The following is a 21,640-nucleotide window of genomic DNA, read 5'->3' as shown; positions in this document are numbered from 1 at the left end:
CACACACACACACACACACACAGCAAACCACACCATTATGCACCATTCCTACCTACTCTCTTTCCCCATCTCATTGATAATTTCTCCCGGAGCTTCAGCCTCTCACATTAAGATCAAAGTGGCTGTCACACACTGCCAGTGGAGGACGGTTCATGAGCACCTCCCAACAATATATTCTTCTTCTATGGATGATGAAAGAGTGTATACTGAGGGTGGCGATGACGCTGTTACGAGGCAAATGCAGTAGGGGGCGTTGCATTAGGCCCCCCTTGCAGGGGATTGGTTTGCGGAGGCAGGACAGCAGCAGCATTAGAACTCTAAAGTCAAAATAACCTCTTGTCATGGTACGTTAGCAAGGAAGCTGCTATAAACAGAAATGTATCACACCAACGCACACACACACACTGAAAAGGAGCTAAATCTTTGAAAAGGAAACCCAAAGTCCCATTATGAACTAACGGACAACAAATAGCCCCACTGTTCTTAATAGAGGAGCAAATAATTATGCAGTTTGCTCACTATATGTTTCTTCGTATGCTGTTGTCTTTCCTCCTCAGAGAAAAAAGAAAATACCTCCTGACTGTCTCTCTTTTCCCTGAAAGGCACATCTTACGTCTGACTAAAGCGTACACTCGTCTCTCCCCACGGGTGCAGTGGCAGTGGTGCAGAAAAAGTGAACTGCAGAGGACCCCACTGTTTAGCAAACACTCCTACTGAGGGGAGGAATTAATTATTCAGAGCCAAGGACCAAGACAGCCCCATTTGATTGCTCCACAAAAGAAAGGTCAGAGCTTTTCGTATGAGGAACCACCTGGTTCTGCATTCTGTCAGCTAACGGGACATGTACAGTATATAAGGCTGAATGGCAGTCTGGCTAACAACTCAATTAAAAGGACAAGGATGTTGAGTTGAGGATGTGTTCACAAGACTTGACAAACAGCAGCTCCAACATGGTCTTACTAAAAGAGGTGTGGAATGTCTGGAGGATATGATTAGCAGCTAGGGAGAAATTCTTGGGTTGTTGAAGTGATTTTAGGAAGCTGAAGATATTTTTATCATGTGAAGTTCTGATATGTCTAACCATAAAAAAATATGATATTGCTGGTGAAAAAAATTAAACATTTATCACTACTGTGAGCAGTTTTTGTTCAAATCTGACCAAACCATTTCATTTTCTCTGCTCGCAAGTTAGCAAATCATCTATTACCGTGTTTGAATAGTTAGGCAATAATGGAATTTATAAAATGAATAATATATTATTTAATATTGGAAAAAATTGCCTTCTTATGGCTAAATTGTTAGGCTTCAAATTCCGCAAATACAGCATGGACTCTTGTGGCAATTAATTGAGTTGGAGAAAGTTTGGTGTTAGGCTCCATTCCCATAGTGTGATCATTTGCATTTTAAATTTTACTGTGAAAGGCCAAAGCTTTTTTCCCAGTCATGGTGCAAATGCCTGATTTTCATCAGGTCCGTTCTCTTGATTCTGAGCTCCCAATGCCTACTTTATAGAACAGATCATAAACATACAGCAGCAGTGAACAAAATCCAGCTACAGGATCCTCAGGGTTTATGGAGAAAATCTGCTATTAAAGTAGAACACTGCTGAGGCCTTGTGGCATTGTGGTCCGGTACTGTAGTTTATAATCTGTATAAACTGTGGACTGGCGAGACCCAACAGGGCTAAAGATGGAGCCAGGAGGGTAAATCCTGCAATTGTGCAGATGGGGGTGCTTCTTCACTCACTATTGATGTGCGTACACTCCACACATAAAGCACAGCGATCCTATTGGCTCTTTCCTCAGCCAATCACCAATGGCCCAGCTCTACCATTCTACCACCACATAGAAACCCAGGCCTGCTCTAGTAATGCCATCAACAACAACTTCATTGAGCTACAGTCTTCTCCTAGTAGCTCACAACATTATACTGCAGATTTTAAAAAGGTAAGAGTATTACTACAAAAAGTGGGAAAAGCAGAAACAAAATCAACAAAACCTCTATACATGTTTGGAATATAAAGTATATTTCTAATTTCAGTGAGTAATGACATTTATAAATTACAAGAAGCAAACATCAGCCTCAAAACAAATCTCAAAGCATAACTTATCTTAACCTACTTAATAACTGCAGGTAATCAATCAAAAGGTTGTGTTTGCTAACTGTGGTGTCTTCACCTTAACAGTATGAATTAGCTTGCTGATTTATGTTCCTAAAGCATTATGGCTGAATAGACAGATACAGATACGAAACTGGATAGAAAGTGGATCCTGTCTTTGATGATTTCTTGCAGATGGTTCAGCCATTACATCTTAGTCTCTCAGATCATTAATTTCCCAGGTAATAAAGCCCTGTGTTGTTAGCAGGCCCCCCATCCCCCTTATACCCCGTGCCGTAAGATGCAGCTGGGTGTAGATTGTGAGTAGTCAAATAGAGATGACAGTTTGCTCCATTGTTCATCAGTGAAACTACGGAGCCATGCTGAGTCTATAGCACATGGATGAAAAATTAAACTCACCAAAAAATTAATGTGTTGTAATACAGTCTCTTATTTGTCCCCACAGAGATTTTTATCATGGCTTCAGGTCTGCTTCAAATACATCGATTAAGGCTTGACAGATATGACTTTTTGCAGACATATTTAAATTGAAATTACAGATAGACAATATTTTGTGTTAATCTTTAATATGTGGCAGGGTGGAAACACTAGAAAAAGCAATTAGACCACAGACAACAAAATTGTCAGTGAAATCTCTGTACTAAAATAAAAATAAAAAGTTTCATACTGAGCTAACGCCATGTGCCGATTAATACTGTGAGAGGGGGTGCGGTAAAAAAGTTGTTCAAATTTGCTTATTACGTTAAACCCCTTGAGATGTATCATCATGTTTTCAAATCCAACATATAACACAATCACTACATAACAAAAGAATGACAGAGGTTTTTGTTTTTTATAATGATAAAAATACAAATATACTTATCAATACAACAACAAGCAAAAAAACTAAACCAAAACAGAAAGAACATACAAAAAGTAACAATTCTCTGTGCTTCTGGACAGCATGCACTTGCAAGAGAGAAAGAGAGATTCAGAAGACAATGAACATTGAGCCCTACCCAATTTCCAAGATCAAGAATGACGTTTAAAGGAGAATTCCAGTCAAGTCCAAAACGTAGCTCTGTTGGTTGTAGATTTGGAGTGCTGTCAGAAGAGAGAAAAACGAAAACAATCGGGTCTGTCTACACCGAGTTATCCTCCTGCTAGCGTTAGCACCCAACAGGCTTAAACCGGGCAAGTTTTAAACGTGTTTTTAGCCTCTAAACATGTTCAAAATGTTATTTAAAAGTGCCTACCGTGAAGTGATTCACTCCAAGTGAACACAGTGAATCTGACCGCTGTAGATGTGAAAGAAAGGCATGAAAGTTCTGCTAATTCAGCTCTGTTTAGTTCTATTGTTGAGACGGCAGAGCTTTGGGACGTCTGCAAACTACAACACCGAAAAGAGATGAAACAAAAATATGTAGGCTATCAATTTAATGGTTAAAAAAGGTAGTGTCTCCAGACTTACCTAAATTATAACTTGTCTCCTGCTAGATGTACTACAGCACTTACTTTTAAAAAATAAGCATATGCTTATTTTTGAAAATGTGTTTGTATCTCTTTTTTGTGTTGTAGTTTGTAGACGGTCCCCAAACACTCCTTTCAGTATCAACACCAGAAGTAAACACAGCTGATTTAGCACAACTTTAACGCATTTCTGTCACATCTACAGCAGTCAGATTAACTGTGTTCCCTCGGAAGGAATCATTGCACATGGACAGGCACTTGTAATCACATTTTGAACATGAGGCTAAAAACACGTTTAAAACTTGCCCACTTTAAGCCTGTTGGGTGTTAACTTTAGCGGAGGGATAACACGGTGTAGGAAGCACCAATTGTTTTAGTTTTTCTCTCTACTGACAGCACTCCAAATTTACAAATAACAGAGCTACGTGTTGGAATTAACCGGAATTCTCCTTTAACAAAGTCGCAACAAAATCATTTTAATTTTCTGCAAAGCAGGAAACAGGTATATAATAAAAAAATATATAATCTGAGAGGAATGTCCATAGTAATTTGCACTATTGGCAAACTGAAATATCAGTCTTATCACTGAGTACTTCATCTGTTATGAACCAAATTCAGCATCCATCAAAATGAAGTGCACATTTTCTATCTACGACTGTTATGCAAATATCAGGCGCACTAATTCTCCTGTTGGGCGGCATTAAACTATTGCAGAAAAAGAAGGCGCAACGAGGTAAAAGGCTGCAGTCAAAGCTTAATGTTTTCATCTGCAGGAATTTTTCATCTCTTCTATGGAGTGGTAGCATTAAAGGACTTTTTCATTTTGCTTTATTAATACACCAAGCTTTTTTGCAATATTTTGACTTTAATTTTTAATTTACTTTAGGTTTTCACTGAGGCGCAAGTTTAAAATGTGCATGAATATGTGGATGGATAAACTAGCTTTTCTACTCAAAGACCACTTCATAAACAGCACTAAGTCTCAACATAAGTACCTCTCAATCCAGCCGAATTGAAACGCATTATATTCCTCACTGAAGCTAAACTGATACAGTTCATGTTCTTTTTCAGACAGATGTAGTGCAGCAAAGGGGCAAAAGTGGGAATTTATTCAAGATGGTCCAGGTATTATCTGCAGTGCTGTGTGAGGGTAGCCCTTATTAACTTTGAAGTCAGGCAAAATGCATGAGTCTGTGGAAATATGAAAGCTTCTCTTCCTGATAGCACTAGCATTTCATCACATTTCTCATCAGAATATACTGTACTATTGCTACTCACAGCTCTCTGGCAATCTAAAGGCCGTATTCTGTGCAAAAAGAAAAGAAAAAAAACAATCTAACCTTGATTGTCAACCACTTCAGTGCTGCAGCAGCCTCATGAACTTCTAGGAGGCAAAACACCAACACAATCTTCCCACTCATAACACATGCGAAGATCTCTGGAGCAATAAACTGATTCTGAGAGCTCTCATCAATCTTTAATCCTTCCTTAGGCTACGTGGGGCCGCAGTGAGTAAAAACATCCCTGCAAAAAGAACAGAAAGAGGCCGGAATCCAGCACATTCAAGGTTCAAGCAAAGGCCTAGAAGACTTGTTGACAGTTGATAGGGCCAAATCAACTGAGGGCACCTTTTAACTCTTTCTACCCAATGGCATGTGCCGATTCCCATCTTTTGTCTGGACCAAATGTTTTTGGCAAGCCTCTTTAGAGCTTTGTGTCAGATCACAGAAATAATACATTAAACAGTTTTCACAAGACACAACGGTGTGCTGTATTTTGCCTTGGTCATGTTCTGCAATTTAAAGACGATAAAGGAAAACATGAAGGAAATCTGAAAGATTATGTATATTCAGGAATTCACCATACCTCACATGGAGTAGATGAAATGAATATTGGTTAATTCAATTGCAAACAGCCTTGATATTGTGCAGTAATTGGTGAATATTACCCTTTTACAGTTTATTAGGTAAATATTCTAAGCAAAAATCGTATCCAGTTAAATGTAATGGGATTTAGTATTGGCAGCAAATAGTTAAGATTTAGTTGGAAGGAGTATTAAAACTAAGGCTGCCTGTTGTTGTGTGGGCTTTGGCACTTTTTCCCAGCATCTGAAAGTCAAGGACACAGACTAAGCTGATACGGCAGAGGACAATCTAAATAACTATCTGTATCACCGTACCAAAGCCACAAACATAGCAGCTGGGTGTAGCCTGTGAGTGGTTGCCAAATGGATATGACAGTTCGCTTCACTGTAGATCAGTGAAACCATGGAGCCTCGCTGAGTCTAGCGCACAATGATGAAAAATTAATTCAGACACCAAAAAAAATTTAAGTGCCTCAGGAAGAGTGTGTAGTCTGTCCCCAGAGGTTGTTCTCTCGGCATTGAGGTCTGCTTTAAATGTGTCTATTCTGAGTGGAACCCAACAGCTTGTAATGCGACCTAAGTAACTGTCTTCTGACTGATAGTCTGAGCTTTAGTCCCACCATATGTTTCCTTACCAGAATAACACAACCTACTAAATTTAAGTAAATAATTACATTGCAAACAAAGAGTAGCAAGGTTACCCGAGAGTGAGAAAGTCTTGAAGGGTTTGGTCAAATGTGTGCATGTAAGTCTGTCTCAGAGGAAAGCACAAAGAAAAGAAAAAAAAAAAGTCCTGTTCACTACGGTAGAATAAAAAAAGCTTGTTGGACGACGTTTTAAAAGTAAGGCTACTCAGTGTGTGGGCTTTGGCACTACCACCTAGCATCCCTACGTCAAGGACACAACCTAAGAGGATATGGCGGGGGCCAATCTAACCATCTGTATCATCACGGTCAAGCCACAAACAAACATATCTGTTTACTTTGAATATTAGAAGAAACTACTGAACTCGCTGGAGTAAAGCCAGACAACCTCCACTGGCCTCTCAAGCTAATTTGTATAAAAATATGACTTGCCACTGAATAGTTTGGTTTTCTGTTAAAGCTTGTTTTATAAAGATATAACAAGTTGGACTGCGGAGGTGGCAGTGGGAGGGGGTCTACACTAGTTTACCTGCTGCAGAAGCAAAGCAGGTGGCCAGGTTGATGACAATGAACAGACAGCATTGGTGGCCTAATTTTTTTCATGTCAGACAACACCATATGGCTCCTCTGCTTCCCTCTACCTATTTAGAAAGTGCATCCACATAAGTATGCAAGTATCATACTCTTCACAATTAATTAAAAAGGGGTGGAAACAGGATTCACTTCATTCTGTATACTGTAAAAGATGTACTATTACGAGGGAAAAAACATATCCCCCAAGGTATTTATGTGTTATGTATGGCATGTCCTTGAAAGCAGCAGGTTTCAACAGACAGCATACTTTTTTTTCTTGACACATTTTCAACTTTTGCATAAAATGGAGACAAGGCCTCTTACTGTAGTAGAACACTCGTATGGAAAAGTGGAATACATTCAATTAATCTTTCTGACCTTTAGTGAACGATTCCCACTTTGACAAGAAAGCCTTGCTTACCCATGCACCGCACACACAACTTGATAAAAAAAAGTGTGGTTAACAATTTGAAATCCCTACATTTTGAAAATGCATTTCTTTAGACATTGTAATAACAGTTATTAACTTACAAGGGCAAGTCAATGCTCTCCAACTTTGAGTGTTTTTATTGATAACGGTTTAAAATACCATGATATTTTTTCTGATGCTGTCAACAGTTGGTAAGCTAAATTACAGTAATGATGTAAAAAATGTTATAAGAAGATCCTTCAAAATCTCAGCCAATGATTGTTTCCAAAAAATGAAACTCGAAAGGGCTCCATGACAGCTTTGTCTGCACACCACCAAGAGAAGTGAAAGGCTCAAAGCGTTACCACTAGAATTTATTCATAACCATGTGACTCGTGACAGTGATTGCTGACACAAAGTCTCTCAAAGCTGAGGTGGTGACAGGTAACAGGGTAAAACTATGTGCGCCATGGAGACAGGCCAATCCCTTATGTGGCAGGAAAAGAATATGGTACCATATGGCTCGTATGTTACACACTGCATTGGAAAGTAGAACACATGATTTATTACTGTATATATTCAACATAATTTGTTTCAAATGCAATATGAGTTTTATTTAGGTCACAACAATTACATTAAGTTTGCAAATTTAGATTAATTGGGGTTATAAAAAGTTGTCCAACTTCCAATTAAAAGCTGTTTTTTAAATTAGAAGATTTGATTTCCCTTTGTAGGGCAGCACGCTAATATCTGAGATCTGATTCCATTTACTGCTTTAGTCCAAAATAAGTTCCTTTATTTTGAACTGATTGTGAAAAAAAAAGTGAATAAAATGAGGGACATGATCAAAACATAAGCAACGTTGTAATAGTTATTATGCCTGTGATGATTATAGCATTTAATCCAGTTGATTTGAATTCCATTTATGTCAAAACCCCCCGGGATTATTCCCAGGTGCCATCTTAACACAGAAATAAGACTGTAGACAAAAGGAGAAACTTTTCAGCAAGAAAGTGGGGAAGGGCTCTTGTCACCCCCCCCCCCATGGGTTCCCAGCAACATCATGCAGCGGGGGACGATTAAAGCAGAAAATGGGTTTGTGCAGCATACAATAGCACATAGATAACAAGAAGGACAAGTATTGAAAATGTCCTATGGGGACAAGTTTACAGAAATGCCTTGTTTCTGTGAGACTGTGGAATGCCTAGCTCTTAATGGTGCACTAGTGGGGGTCACCATTAAGTGACAAAACAATATCAGTGGGGAAACATTTGCATTGCGTTGTACAAATACGCAAGTTGTCAGGCATAGCGAGCCTGGCCTTTTCAACGTGACAGCAATCCCTTTAAGTGTGAGGCGAGTGCAGTTCAGTGGCGCAGGGGACGGCAAGAGATTTGGTAGTGGGGGGACCGGTGGGACTGCGGAAGTTGCATGCAGTGAGGTGTGTGTCAGGGCACCAGAGACAAAGCAATGATTACACACAATGAGGAGAGCAGAGCACACGCTGACACTAATGCAGTCCGAGGGGAGACACGAGACAGAGCACTTTTGACAACTGTGAGAGGGCGTCACTCCACTGACAGACCGCATTATGGGTACCAAATAGAGCAAATGTTGATTTTTTCAGCACTGGTGGTGATATTTCAAGTAATAAATAACCCTGAAAGAATGCAAATAGTTAACATAATAATACAAGAATCTATCACATCAATAAATGACAGACTGCTTGACAGTTTAAAAGTCATTCAAAATATAAAGCTTGAATTTTTCAATTCTGAATCTAGTGTTAAACTGTTTCTATATATCCATTAGTGCAGCAGAACCAATGCATTTTAGTTTCTGTTAGCAATGACACAAACTTGTTTGCAATAAGCATAAGAACTGAGTAGTTAGCATGATGAGTGAAAGACTGTTGCATAGCTCACAATCAAAACAGAGTGTTGATGGCAAAAGTTAAACTTACCTATACCTTTTTTTTTTTAATGGTGCGAGAAACCTACAGTAGTAAAAAATTATATATTCAAAAACACTCTTTGGAAGTGTCTATTGCAACACAGCTTCTTACTATTGTACTGTTGTCCTCATAAACTCACAACTGGCACTGTATTCCTACATAATAGTCTAACAATAAATTCATGGCCATCACTGTTACATCACTTTAGCTATAAAGGAAAGAATGTTGTAGTTCTATTCACTACATAAAGGCAGGTTGTTTTAACAGAAAATGATATGTTTTACTTGTCTATTTCTTTGTTTTCAAGATCTGCTGGCAGTTTTCAATTTGTTTACCTTGGCCGGACATTCATCGCTAAACAGAATGATGGATCCCTTTTGGCCATTCAAGAAATAAATACAGTATAAGACAAAAACGTACATCAAAGCCACAATGTGTTGTTAAAGCTTTGCTCAAAGGATGTGTGTCATGCAGCTTTTACAACTTGAAATTAAATTGTATCGGGAACAATAGAGGAGGCCGCACCATCATGAAGTTAGACAGCACATTACACTTGCATGGAAAGTACAATTAATTACTTTACAGAGTCTACCTGTGTAAGTTCCTCTGGGCCGGCCTCCGTCTCTTCGTGACATACGGAGATCCTTATGTGTTCCTGACTGCTTCTTACTTAGGGGATGTGCTTAGGTGCATGCTGTTCGTTAAAACAACACCTGTCTACATCTCTCTCTGTTTGAAATATTTAAGTGCTTATATCTTATATCCTCATCAACAACTATCACCATATATGCAACACGGATGCCACTGAACTTTTGTCATTTTACTGAAGTAAAAGTAATTCCCCCCCCCCCCTCATTAAGTAAGAGCAGGATTGAATTCTGAATCAAACAGCAAATGTTGCTGCTTTCAATATAACATAATGCAACATACAGCAGCTCGGATAGATGTACAAGCATATCCAAGAAGGTTGAATTCAAAGCAAAAAAAAAAGTGTCTGAATATAAGATACCTTGCAGTGACTTGAATAATTAGCTCATGCCTACATTATCACACTTTAAATAATTATAAAACTGTCATTATGCAGGGTTTGACAAAAGCAATGGCCCAACGGCTCAGGGCCAGTAAAACAGTATGTGTGGCAAGTTGATTGGCCAGTCGCAGGCCCATTCAAAGTCACAAAGTCAGTTCTTTGTAATTTCATGCTGTCAGTGCGCCTCCTGGCTAAATAGTCTCCTAGAGGCTGGGTGTGAGGCAAAGGGACCGCGGGGTGCGCTAATAATTAGTAGCTAACCTTAGCTAACTGCAAGGTAAGTTTCCCCAGTGCTGTGTTCAAAGGCTGTCGGAAATTTTACAATAATTTCAAAATTAACGCTTAACGTAGCCTAGTAAACATGGCTGGGGAATATTCAGGTTACTACAATGTGAACACAAAGAGGCTGATGTTTAACTAAAATAATTGTAGTTTTAACATTTGATATTTGTTTGGTCAGCTTGTCTTCTCTTCATTGTAGTAAATAAGATATATTGTATAATTTAAGAACAATAGCACATACACCAAAAAAATATAACAAAAGTTATTAATAATTGCTCGTCTTTAATACACAATGTTGATTCATGATAACAATCACTGGCATTGGACGTTTACAAAGAGTGAGTGAAGGCAGCAGATCACTGTGTCAAGTCAATGACACTGCTTCACTCTGGCCTTTCAACGTAAACAAAATAAGCATTACTGTATAATAGCTATGAATTATTAGAGTGCAAATCCAACTACCAGTAAATTGACTGAACTCGTCTTTGTAGATGCAGAATAGGCTTTTGGTTTGTTGTTTGGATGAATCATTACAGTGTACATTACAGTTGATTAATGAATTAACAATTTGGATTTGTTTTTTCCCGGGCCCAGTAAAAACCTGATCTACTGGCTAAGAAATGTTATGTTGGGCATAGTGTCGTGTGCACATCAAACTTGCTACCAACACAGTCTTCTTTCAATCCATAATCTCTAATGACACATTAAAGAATATGAGAGATTATACCAGTTTTATACACTGCAACATCACTGAGAAGGGCTCTGCAGTGAGCTGCTACTGCAACCTGAGTGGCCATTGAATATACAGAACTTAACTTCTCCAGGCTCATTGGTACAGTATAGCTTTGAAAATTAAGTGTAACACACAAACACACAATTGAAAAAAACAACAACACATTGCCATGGGCAATGATGCATCAGCTCAGTAAACACCTTATTCAACTGACATCTATATACTAATATATCTATATACTCACACATCTATATACTAAGTCTAGTATGGATGTGTTATTATTTAATCTGCTATAGATAGAGGGTTTAGAAAGAAAACAGAAACAGTTTAAATGTGGGTAGGTATGTATGTATGCATCTGTGTCTATGATGTGTAAATGAAGCATAAGATTTTGTATTTACTAAAGGATAAAAGTAGAGAAAGGGGGTAGGACCTGATAAGTTATTTATGAACTTCGTCCTACTCCTTTCTGAACATGGGAATTTTTTGTTTGAATGACTTTCAATCATTTTGGAAGATTGTGCTGAGAAGTACATTACCTTATTTATCTGTCATTTTAATTATATACTGTATATGTATGCATGAATGTAGATATGCATATTTTTTATTTTATTGTTTTACATGTTCAAATAAACTACAAACCACAAACTACTTCATTAAAACAAAAATGCAGGGGGCTGAAATACATTTGAATTTTAAACAATGCCCCAAACACCAACTGCAGGGGGATCACTGACTTCCTGTCTGACAGGAAGCAGCATGTGAAGCTGGGGAAACACGTCTCCAACTCACAGACCATCAGCACCGGCTCCCCCCGGGGCTGCGTTCTATCTCCTCTGCTCTACTTCCTGTACACTAACAGCGGCACCTCCAGTCACCAGTCCGTCAAGATTCTGAAGTTCCCCGACAACATCGGACTCATCTCTGGTGACGAGTCCGCCTACAGGTGGGAGGGTGACCACTTGGTGACCTGGTGCCATCAAAGCAACCTAGAAATCAATGCTCTAAAGAGATAGTTGTGGACCTTGGGAAGAACTCAGCCCCACCTGCCACCCTCTGTTACTCCACTATTGACACTGTGGAGTCTTTCTGCTTCCTGGGAACCATCATCTCCCAGGATCTCAAGTAGGACCTGAAAATCAGCTCCCTCATCAAACACCAAAACAAATTACTTGTATGAGTAAGAAAAAGTACTTGGCAATAAGTTTTTTTCTGATTCTAACAGTGAATACCAACTGAAACTACAATGGAAAAGTTCAAATGGTCAAAGTTTTAAAGTTTATAAATGAAATGATTCTTGTCGTCCTAGGACAGTGAAATCTAAATGATGGTATTTCATTTTCAAAAGCACAACTTTATTCTTCAGAGTGTATGATAATAAAATTCCGAACCTCTGGGTTAATATTCCAGACATCAATCACTCTTTACGTTTCAAACAGCAAGCAGCACATACACCTTGATTCTTTGTTTCCAAATATGAAACTATTGTCTAGGTTACTGCATGCCTATCGCATTCCTTAAGGAAAGTTTTATCTATTTACAAATACTGTCATACAGTAAGCCCAAAGGCAACAATGTCACACAGAGAAGAGGAAATGCTTCTGCAAATGACAGAAAATTCCTATCAAAACAATCATATTCTTCTTTTTAAACATACACACATAGCTTTAGGAACGGACTACCTCTCCCTGAATGCCAGTCAAGGTGTCACTGTAAGCTCTGCTCTCTTATGACTCATGACTGGGAGACACTTGGGAAAATCAACAAAAGAGAACTCTTCATCATCTTGGCAGGTAGGTCTCTTCACAAATTACCTTTTCCCCTCTATCCGTCACACAAGGGAGTTCACCTGCATCTGTAGCACAATGCTCTGCTGCTCGCTCCTTTCACATCCCACTTCTCTGCAGCTCATCTCATAAAATATTGCTTCATTATAACTTGAAAGAGTGTCACCAATGCTGCAAATTTTAAATAATGTGCAAAAATGTGAGCTGACACACTTAAAACTGTCAATGGGGAGAACATTTGATTGGCTTGCTTGCTTGCGAGCAAATTTATATAATGACCGTCAAGCAATAGCCCCACTGTACTTTATAAGGTTTCTTAAATATTTCTCCCAACCAGAGAGCTATTATATTGCATTAAGACTGGTTTTGATAAGCACTCAAAGCAGCTGTTGGAGTTACCAGAGGTTACCATCATTTGGTTTCATTTGCACTTGAAAGGAGGCCTGTGTCAGCCCTCTGCCAGGTTGCTCTGTACCTCATTCACGTACTGCATCCAATGATTAAGTCAATGTGAAACACTAATAAGCAGCAAGCATCACCCAGTGGACTCACCTAATTGGGTCAATCAAAGATGATCTACAGAGAATCGCAGCAGGGAGAGAGCGAGAGCTTTCACTATGCCGGTAGTTTTGCAACTCTCTGCAAAGACCACTGCAAATGAAGGCTTGTGGACATTATGATGGGGGCCTTTGATTAAAAAGAAAGAGTCTCCTGATAGCCTGGCAGTGACATTGCATATTTTCCTTCATTTGGATCTGACATCTCTTTACGCAAGTCCCCTTTTCTCCTTGCTCTGAGAAAGGAATGGTCTAGTTACATGTGAGAAAGGTACGCATGTCCTTAACCCTTTTGTGGTGGAGTCCCATAAGACTTGTGATTCTCGAGCCTCTGTCCGTTGCTTTGCATACTAATTGACTAAGTGTGGAAGCACGCAGCTGACATTCCAGCAGCACAGTGTACAGTGATGCATTTGCTTTTCATTAGGCTTTATCTGGCCTTTGCTAGATGAAATATTGCATCAGGATTTCACTCTAACTATTATTTTTAAACGCCCTCCAGCCATTAAGATTTTACATCCACAAAATGCAATCAAAGCACCCAAAGCAGGTGCTTGGTGTCAGTGCGTGATGAGTATAAGATGACAGAAATCCCTGTTTGGTCATTTCACCATCTGAGCCTTGTTCTTTACTAAGTCTAATTGGCAAGGGTTAATTTGCCCGTTACTGCAGCAAGCAGTATAGATTAGAATTCAATTATGTTTCATAAAGGGCACATGTACACAAGACCAAATACTATGATAGTGTTCACCATACCTAAAAACGTACACATTGTATTGTTTTTGTAAGTTTGAATCACAGAAGATATAAAGGGGCTTTTTTGAGTTCTGCCTCAATCATTTGTGATAGAAAGAAGGTCTTAACTCTGACTTGTCCACCTTAGGAAATTAACATTGGTGTTTTTAAGCTATTACTCAAATTTTTTGAATTGTTAGCAAAAAAATTGTCTCTCACTTTGCACGTTTCCTTCAGACTGTAGCCACTTTTCCTCCAGGATTTGTCTGTATTTGTTGCATTCATGTTACCCTTTACTTTAACAACCCTTTCAGGGCTTGCTGCAGAGAAGAATCCATCAGCAGCATCAACCACAGCATGATGCTCCCACCACTATGCCACAAAATGCTGCCACAGTGACACATATTTCATGAAGTTGAACACGATGGACACAGATTAATCTGGAACACAACAATCTGGAAAATAGACAGGATAAAATCTGACCTAATGTGAGGGGCAGTGAGTATTCACTTCTGGGAACAAGAGGATTTTGTGAAAAGATTAACATTGTGCAACTCAAGCACGGGTGTTATCAGTAAAAAAAAAATATATAAATGACAACACAGATGGTCCTGCTTTCAACAAGGGAAACATTATACAGACTGTACTTGGTTTAAATATAGCATAAGTGATTATTTTGGAAAAGTAGCAAGCAATTAATTACTCCAGCACTGTATGAGGGAAATGCTTTTTCACTTCATACAATGCAGTCTAATAAATGGCGTTTATGAAACATTTTAAGAAAGGTAAAGCTCATAATGACTTTATTTCCTACCGCCCAAAGAAATTTGATTATAGGAATAGACAGATGGAACTGAAATTCTCACTAAAAAAAGGTTCACTTTTAACATAATAGCTGTCAATTATGATACAAATTATTACTGGTCACAAACAGAAGTTGCCAAAAAATTTACTTAAGGAAAGAATAAATGAATAAACAAGGCCTATCTAATTCCACTGAATGTTTTCAATGAGATCTGAAAATAAACCCTCCTTTTGAAAAGAATATACCTTAATGTATATCTTCACATCTCACTTGAAAGCATATTGTTTTCAAGTTTTAATGGAGAATATAAAGGGAGAGCATTCACAAAGCACATGGAGGATGTAAATCACTTAAATTGATTAAGTTTAAAAGATGAACTGGGCATTCAGTTTTTGTAAATTTACATCTCATGAATCTGAGGGTTGTGATTTTACAACTCATCTCACACAGCTCTCAAATATCAGATGTGAAGTGTACCATTTTAAATATTACGTTACCATGTAACAATAACTTAACTTGGACCTATAGGTATGCTCAAAGTATACTATTGGAAATTGAATCCAGTAGTATAAAATATATGCAATTTAGCACTATGATACAAAGGTCGAGAAATCCTTCACACTGAAATACTCACAATACAGAAGCAAAAATGCATGTATTCAAAGAAACATGTGTGTCGCAAGAGGTCCATTTTTAAAGACAATAGTTGTGACACAGGGCTACACTTAAAAAAATAAAACCAGGCTGTCAGACAATTTTTACCACGCACAGTACCCCGTGACGGTACACACTCAGTGAAGATAAAAAAGAGCACAGCCATGTCATTTTGAGTAGTAAACATCTGTTGCTGTTGGCTAGAGTAAGAATGGATTTACAGGACGAGGAAAAGACAACAGAGAATTGGTGTAAACAAAAGATAAGTAAACGGTTTACACAAACTTCCAAAGAAATAAGTGTTGCTGTTTATTTATCAGCATATTTAAGAAGCTGTGCAAAACATAAAATGGTCATCACAATCTATACTAAACAAAATTATAAACGTAACACTTTTGTTTTTGTCCCCACTTTTCATGAGTTGAACTCAAAGATCTAAGACTTTTTCTATGTACACAAAAGGCCTATTTCTCTCAAATATTGTTCACAAATCTGTCTACATCTGTGTCAGTGAGCACTTCTCCTTTGCCGAGATAATCCATCCACCTCACAGGTGTAGGATATCAAGATGCAGATTAGACAGCATGATTATTGCACAGGTGTGCCTTAGGCTGGCTCCGATAAAAGACCACTCTTAGATCTTTGAGTTCAGCTCATGAAAAATGTTGGCAAACACAAAAGTGTTTATAATTTTAGTCAATGTATATTTTTGTACATCATATCAATGAATCATTTAACTGATGTAAATAACATAAAATAGTGGGGAAGCAGGAAGGTCTCCCATGTGCCAAAAGATTCAGAGTAAGAATTTATTAGGGGTGGGGGGGTGGGGAGGAATCGATTCTTAGATGCATCGCGATTCTCTCTAGAACGATTCAATGCTTGATTCTGATAAGTTAATACACATTGTAATACACAGTTTAATCAATTTTTGATTGATCGATTTGATTTGTTGATTATTATTTAAAAGTTACTATCTCCAGACATGTACAAATCAGAAAACAGAATGACTGACAGAGGATGGGATAACAGACAACAAAACACACAAAAATGGCCAAAAGGAAAAAAATTGTTTTGTATAAGTTTAATAAGTTTTGTATATATACACATGATCCAATGAGACATACATAAAATAATTAGGCAAAACACATAAAGGCTGTTCATCTGCTTTATCACATTACATCTGACCACCTCATGTTTCATGTTCTAAGAAGCCAATTCTCCACCTTTAAACATGACTGAGCCTCTGACATGGAAGATTACTGAGAGAAGGTGACTTTCACAAGCATGTTTAAGGCTTAAGCATGGAATGACTACAAAATAAAAATCTCAGTAGACAAAAATATTAAATAAATATAAAACTTGTGTGTGACAAATACTGCCTTTGTTAAAATCTTACAAACTCAGATTTATATGTATATTTTTTCAAATCACGCGTGGAAATGTACATAAAAAAATTGTTGCATTGAGATGCATTGATAATCCGTTTAGAATCAAATCGTTGGCTTCTGAATCGGAATCGAATCGTGAGGTGCCTAGAGATTCCCACTCCTAGTATTTATACTCAAAAGGGAACATTGTTCATATCACAGTTTATTTTCCGATCAGCTTAAAGTGTCCATTAGGTGATTCTTCTATTTCAAAAGGCAGTGCTTAGGCACAGAGTTATGAAATGCAGTGAACTCCATGACCCAATGTTCTACCATACAGGTGGATACGATAAAAAAAGACAAAATAAAAATAAAAATAAGAATGCAAGTCTGAAGAGTTGGTAATAAAAGTAAAGAAAATAGGCATATCATATGCTCTCTGAAAAGAACACTTCATGGTTTTGGTAAGTTATGTTTCAGTTATGACAGAGAGTTGACAGCTGACAGTCCTGCTGTAACTTTACACATGGGAACCTGTTTGTTTTTGAAGTCTCAATAGCATTTGTTATTTTCTGGTATTACATTGTATTGTACGGTATTGTAGATGTAAATGGTAAAAACTGTTTGTGAACCCAATGTGGAGCTACAGCACACAAACAGACTGCGTAGTAGTGATTGCACGGTCTCAACATCTGACTGCCACTGTCAGCCAAAAGGCCTTTAAATTTTTAACCAAACCTTTTGTACTCCAAACCAGTTAAGAATTAATGACTACTCGACATGAGAAAGTTACTGACTTTTTTTTTCTTTGCATGGCTGTGGCCATTAATAGCACATTCACTGTTGCTCAGACAGCGTGTAATTCTTTTTGACTTTTCATTCCATTTGCCTGGAGGATAGAGCAGTTAAAAAACATTTCTGCACACGGGAGCATGGCTAACAGGTAATCTGTCTAATTATGGCAAGGGAGAGTTTCCCCTGTAAAATATTGAAGAGCTTCTATAACCTTTGTTTCACCCTCCCTGTATACAAGCCTTTGAAACAGACACACTCTTTGCTTGGTAGCTGTGTGTCCTCAAGTTCGGGAGGTGCTTTCAAGCTAGCAGTCTAGAAAAATGACTAGAATCTACAGCAGTGTCTTTTCATCAGTGTATTTTCAAATGCCATAAGGCAAAAAAAATAACTTAATATCCCATTAATTACACAAGACAATGGAATTGTAAGGCTGAGAAACAAGAAAATCTTATGAAATAATGCAATAAAGTAAAATACCCCTGCAGTAAATAGTAAAGTCTGTTGTGTCATAGCCATTGCTTTAACTCTGTGGCAGTTCTTAAAGTGATGGTTTGGAGTAGATTCACCTTAGGGCCCTTTGCACCATGACTTCAAACCGAATCTCAATAGGCAGTAAGACAACTGCTTAGGGAGCTTCTACAAATTAAAAAAATTTTTTTATTTAACTTATTATTTAACTCTCCTGTTGTCCTCGGGTCAAATTTGACCCCTTTAAAAATGTCTGAAAAGATCATCTGAAATACGGGTTTCTTTTTAACCAAATTACCAAAAAAAAAATGGATTAGATTTCTTACAACGCTCTTTGCAAATACAATTGATCACTTTCATTCCTGACGAAACTCATCTGTAGGTTCCGCTGATCTTAACTATTAGTCAAAATAATTCACAATTTATGCTTTTGTAACTCAAATTTTAGTTATAATTCTATATAAATGAGGGTCATTGACCATGAATTCCAAAAATTAGTGTAAAACTAGTGGTAGTAAGGTGGTGTTAGTGAAAACTAATAAAAAGTCTGAAAAAGGGACGAAAATATCAAATCTTTGTCAGTTTTTGACCCGGGTGGACAATACAAGGATTAAAAGGAAGTCCTGTAGTACAGTTAGCAGGAGACAAGTTATAATTGAGGTAAGTTTGGAGACAATGCCTTATTTAATCATTACATTAATATTTTATGTTTATTTTATTGCTTTTTGGTGTTGTTATTTGTAGACGTCCCAAAGCACTCGTCTTACTACGCGGTTGCAGTAGCAACAGAGAGCAGTAGCCAGCAGGCAAGTGTTATTTAAATAAACGTCTGGTGTACTTAAACACTTTCCAATCCATCGTTATATGAGTACATAACCTATTTGTACTACAGTAGAAGTTTGGTATCATTTTGGGCATTATTAGTGGGGTAATACATGAGATACACAGTTGGTTCCATTAGCACTAGCTATTTAGCTGATAATGCAAACTCGCACTATGTTTGACTCGGGTAAAAAAAGCTTCTTGGGGGTTGTTTAGCTCGAGGTCATGGTGCAAAGGACCCTAGGGTGAAATTACTGAGATGAGTTTATGTCCACCTTCAGTAGGTACAAGGGTTGGAAAACTATGTCTCACACTTCTCTGTCTCAGCAAAAATATAATACTATAACAAACATAGTATCTATTGCAGGGTTTTTCTATTTAATTTTGTATCCTCTCTATGCTCAATTGCTGGTACAAGACTATTTAGTTTGTAAGAAATGTAGTTAGTAGAAGTGTTCTTGTAAAGGTGATTTTTTTGCTTTAGGGAATTTTTCTATTTTTACTACCTACCTACCCAGAGTAAAACAAATTCAGGAGGTCTGACTCAACTACATCATAAACTTTAGGTTTTTTTAAGTACATGATGGACGTTAGATATTTTACTGTACAAGGACAACTTTTACATCTCAATCCCTCATTATGGGATAAGAGCAGGGTGGAAAATTAACTTTTTTGAGACAGTACATACATTTGAATATTTTCAAAACATATTTTGATCAAACTTGTCTGGATGGGCCAGCGAGTAAAGTGGGCGGGCCAGCGCTGAGTATGCGCCTCCGTGGAATGCTAACACTACTGTGTGCGTGCATCAATAAGTAAGTCTGATGACAATGTTAAGTAGGATTTATGAATGTACGTTAGCAACAGGAGGCTAATTCCCATGGTACTATTTTATGTGTGAGCTGATATTGCCCATCTGTTCATGTGCGCTGCAAGAGTTATGTTTCTGTTTAATGAATGCGTTATTCAGTGCAAATACAACCGAGAATGTAGTTTAATCTCAGTAATGACGATATATTAGGTTATTACTGTTGCTTTGTTAAAGGGAAACAAACGTTCACAGATCACGGCGATCTGACTGAGTCTAAACTTTACGGCACCGTAGTTAAGTGAAAGGACTACCAGCGGCAGCATGTAATACTGTCTATTTACAGAGGGCATTTAAATGTTTGTCTGATCAACTGCCAATTTAGGGGATAACGCCCAACCCCAGTAGGCTAACCATTCCCTTGTTTTCCCTTCATCACAATGGGCCACTTGTTCGAAAAAGTACCATTTCTTTTTCTTCAATTTGCCCTCAACAGTTGCTACTGCTGACTGCTGAAAAAAAATTGCACTAGACCTACAGTGTATTCCGCAATTATTCCTCTTCATTTGGGGGAACAGAAGAATAGGAGGGGGGCTGTTGTTGAGGTTCAGAGGGATCAGGTGCAAGTATTTGACCATGCACAAGGGGAAGTCTTCCTTCCTGAGATAAATGGAAAAAACCTAGTATCAGCAGGTCATGTGTAATAAGCATCCATGATTAATGTCTTTAAAGAAGAATCACTTAAGGGACACTTTAAGCTGATGAGGAAACCAAGCTGTGTATATGATGAATGCTCACTTTTGAGTAAAAATGCACACTCCTTTGGCACATGGGATACCTCCTTGCTTGCCTAATTGCCTTGGCATAGAAAGATGATTCATTTTCATTCACATCTTTCTGATTTATTTTCCTAACTGGAACACAGCTATAACTTCATATTTTAAATACACTTTTAGTTTCATTTTAATGATGTTTAAGGAAAAAAGACTATATGCGTGTATTGCTTTATGCCATTTAAGTTTTGCAACATGTGTATTTTATGTGCTTGGAGATTACCAAGCCGCCAAAAAAATGCAATTACCTACGACAATCTGGCGTATTTTTGTCTTTATATAAAACCACAACGGCTCATTCATTCTAGTTTTCAAGTCATTCCTCAAGCTCAGTGTGCTCTAAGCCACTCTGAATACCTTGTTGGTGGGGCACCTTTCATAATGAGCAAAACTCAAGCTCCCGATGCAATGTTCAGTGATAATCAAATGAGATGCGATAGAGAGATCATCTTTAAAAACCAACATAATATGCAACATGACACAGGGAAGTCACAGTGAAGTCATTTGCACAACATTTAGACATTACATATTCACAACATTAATATTTGAGAGAATACGAGTGCATTATGGTTGTTTGTAGCCTTATTATTGCTAGACCAGCAAGTCTTTTTTTAAAGTCAGTTCATTATGTGGAGTTATTCAGCCCTGAGAGTGTTTAGTTAACACGGTGTAACCCACAAGAGTTTCTTAAGGTGTGTTGGGGGAGATTCTTGTGGAAATCACCTTCTAGCGTCTTTACTGCAGACTAGAGGGTAACACAGGAAGCATTTGTCGCTCCCATCCCATCCCAAGCCCACGAAAATATTAACGATTACGTGACAAATTTAAGACTGGAGAGAGACTGGATTATTACCTTCTATCCGTTATCTCCTCTGTCACCGTTTTATAAAATAGTATCCTGCATTGTTGTTGTTTGCACACCTTTTTCCATGTCTTATTCCATCCAAGT

The 21,640-nt window shown here is 38.0% G+C and overlaps 1 long non-coding RNA gene across 1 annotated transcript; it reads left to right on the top strand.

The window, feature by feature from the left end:
* The first annotated feature begins 4,751 nt into the window (after positions 1 to 4,751).
* On the top strand, positions 4,752 to 21,495 carry LOC116695717 (uncharacterized). Its single transcript, XR_004333542.1, has 3 exons — positions 4,752 to 4,761; positions 5,619 to 5,620; positions 21,436 to 21,495. It is a non-coding gene; the product is annotated as an uncharacterized LOC116695717 (long non-coding RNA).
* Positions 21,496 to 21,640: the final 145 nt, after the last annotated feature.

This window comes from Etheostoma spectabile, chromosome 9, assembly GCF_008692095.1.
Source record: "Etheostoma spectabile isolate EspeVRDwgs_2016 chromosome 9, UIUC_Espe_1.0, whole genome shotgun sequence".
Classification (NCBI taxonomy): Eukaryota; Metazoa; Chordata; class Actinopteri; order Perciformes; family Percidae; genus Etheostoma; species Etheostoma spectabile.
Note: the sequence above shows the minus strand (reverse complement) of the source record. Positions and strands in the feature narration are given on the sequence as shown.